The sequence below is a fragment of the Dipodomys ordii genome, unplaced genomic scaffold (genome assembly GCF_000151885.1).
Source record: "Dipodomys ordii isolate 6190 unplaced genomic scaffold, Dord_2.0 Scaffold14, whole genome shotgun sequence".
NCBI lineage: Eukaryota > Metazoa > Chordata > Mammalia > Rodentia > Heteromyidae > Dipodomys > Dipodomys ordii.
Window position 1 is genome coordinate 6089626 of NW_012267230.1, and position 3025 is coordinate 6092650.

At 50.8% G+C, this 3025-nt stretch overlaps 1 protein-coding gene across 1 annotated transcript in view; it reads left to right on the plus strand.

The window, feature by feature from the left end:
* Window positions 1-3025, plus strand: part of Kat8 (K(lysine) acetyltransferase 8) — a 20967-nt gene that overhangs the window by 4419 nt on the left and 13523 nt on the right. The window lies entirely within an intron of this gene.

A 3025-nucleotide genomic window follows, 5' to 3' on the forward strand; every position in this document is an offset into this window, starting at 1 on the left:
TTTCTTTTTGCTTATGTGGTGCTGAGGAATTGAACCCAGGGCCTCAGGCATGCAAGGCAAGCGCTCTACCACTGAGCCAACTTCCCAACCCCTCTTAGAATAGTTTTAAGCTCAATAACCAAAGCTCTTTTGGAGAATAGCTAAAGTAAATGTTTCCTGAGTATTTGCTCTGCCTAACATTTGTTGTATAGATTACCGTGCACAGTCTGGGTCTGCTCTACATAGGAGGGAATCCAATTAGCCAGAGGCCAGGAGTGAAGACAAAGGTTTATTCCCATCAACTGCCTGATCAGAAGATGAGGAGGACCAGGTGCAAGTGGCTGATGCCTGTAATCCTGGCTACTGAGGAGGCTGAGATCTGATGATCTCGGTTTGAAGCCAGCTCAGGCGAGAAAGTATGGGGGACTTATCTCTAATAATCTACTCTGAAAAAGCTGGAAGTGGTGCTGTGGCTCAAGTGTAGAGTGCTAGCCTTGAGCAAAAGAAGTTTAGGGGTCTGGTAGTGGTAGATAGAGTGCTTGTTTAGCATGCATGAAGCCCTGAGTTTGATTCCTCAGTACCACATGAACAGAAAAAGCCAGAAGTGGTGCTGTGGCTCAAGTAGTAGGGTACTAGCCTTGAGCAAAAGCAGCTCAGGGACAGTGCCCAGGCTCTGAGTTCAAGCTCAGGACCGCCCCCCCCCAAAAAAAAAGATGAGGCTTTTCATCCCTAATTCTAAAGTTCCATCTTGCCAGAAAGCTGATTTAATCGCAGTTTATGTAAGAGATGAAAGATTACAGACTGGCAGATACCGTCTTTACAGGTACAGGTTTGTGGCCAAATGACTGCGTATCTAATCCTAATCTCAAGGACAAAGATTGTGTCCTCAGGACATTCCTGTTAGTAATAGGTGTTTGGTGCGGTTTCTGAGTGGCTGACACGGCCTGCCTCGGGTTCGGAAGCTCATAGTCAGAAAGAAAACAAAGCCACTATGACTGTGAACCAGGGTCATGTGGAGTTAAATAGGGACCTGGACGTGAGATCTGACCTCAGTGCTGGTCCTCACAGACAGATTACAGTTTAACTTTGATGAAGTTGGTTCTGAATGCATATGTGTGTGTGGTATGTGTGTGTGTGTGTGTGTGTGTGTGTGTATATATATATGCACATATATATGGTATGTATGTAAATATGTATGGCTTAATCTTTAACGATTCTCATGAATCCACCCCTGAATACCTTGTAAGAACTTCAATCCTCAATCACTGCCAAGACACTCCTTGGAGAGTCCTTAAGCAGCTGTGAGCGATCTGAGCTAGGCCGGCGCAGTGGACAGCGGGGGACAACTCCTAAACTATCCCGATGCCCCGCATCTAGGAGACCGCTCTCGCTCCACTGTAGGAAAATCTGCCTCCTTTCGCGACTCCACGCATACACGGCCTCTCACCTCAGTCCTAATCATCCAGCTAGCAGCAACGCCACTAGTGGGCCCCGTGAACCAATAAACTTCTGCCACGTCACAGATCCGCCCACCCAGGGCTCGGAGATTCCTTCCCGGAGCTAAAGACTGCGCGGCGCCTAGCTCTGACGTCACTTCCGCTACCGCGATGGCGGCCCCGGGAGCGGCCGCGGCGGTTGCTGCAGCGACCTCGGGGGTTTTAGGGGAGGGCGAACCTGGACCCGGGGAGAATGCAGCGGCCGAGGGCACTGCTCCGTCTCCAGGCCGAGTCTCTCCTCCGACTCCGGCACGCGGCGAACCAGAAGTCACGGTGGAGATCGGAGAGACGTACCTGTGCCGGCGACCCGACAGCACCTGGCGTGAGGGCGGGGCCCGGGGCCTAGGGGCGGGAGCTCGGTGGGTGGGGCCTGCGATCGCGTCCTCCGGGATGGTTGAATGGTCTGGGCGGGTGGGGGGGGGCGGATCTTAGGGAAAGAGCGCCGCGCTGCGGGTGGGCGGGGCTGAGAAACCAAATTCTTAAGTTTCCACGGTGCACCCCTTCTGCCTCTTTCCCCTGTGGGAGGCGTCGTTCCGTGTCTTGCTCACTCTGCTCTCACTGGTATTTGCCTTCTGTCGCCCAGTACAGCACTAGCAAAGCGGACCTTCCAAAACACGCAAAAATTTCTCCTTCTCTGACGTCCCATTGCCTTCCCTGACCTTCAGAAGAAATCCCATTCATTTCTATGGCAAAAGCCGTTGCTGAAAAGGACATCCTGGGCCTTCTGAAAATCATACATGCTCTTCCTTTGGAATCCCTTATGTTTCCTTTTCCTGGCCACCTGGTGAACTCCTCTTTAGGTGTTTTTGTTTGTTTTTGGTCAGTCACAGGGCCTGAACTCTGGGCCTGGGTACTTACCGGCCCTTCTCAGCTCTTCAACTTAAGGCTAGCACGCTACCACTTGGGCCACAGCGCCACTTTTCTGCTTATGTGGTGCTGAGGAATGGAACCCAGGGCCTCATGCATGCAAGGCAACACTCTACCACTGAGCCACCTTCCCAGCCCCCTATTTAGCTTTTAATCTCATCTTCCTCGTGATTCTGGTTTTTTTTTGTTGTTGTTGTTGTTGTCCTTTTGGTTTTGTTTTGTTTTGTTTTTTGCTTTTGTTTTTGCTGCAAATACTAAGGCTTTAACTCAAGGTCTGGGCGCCATTCCTGAGCTTCTTTGCCCAAAGCTGGTGCTCTACCACTTGAGCCCTTGTCTTTACTTACTGCTTTTTGGTGGTTAATTGGAGATAAGAGTCTCACAGACTTTTCTGCCCAAGCTGGCTTTGAACCTCGATTCTCAGATGTCAGCCTCCTGACTACCTAGGATTACAAGCATGAGCCACTGGCATCTGCTTGTTCTTAATTTATATATATTTTTTGGTCCGTTGCAGGCCGTGAACTCGGCCTGGGTGCTCTCTCTCAGCTCTTCAGCTCAAGGCTAGCGTTCTACCACTTGAGCTGGCTTTTTCTGCTTATGTGGTGCTGAGGAATTGAACCCAGGGCCTCATGCATGCAAGGCAAGCACTCTACCACTGAGCCACTTTCCCACCCCCTGTTTTCAAT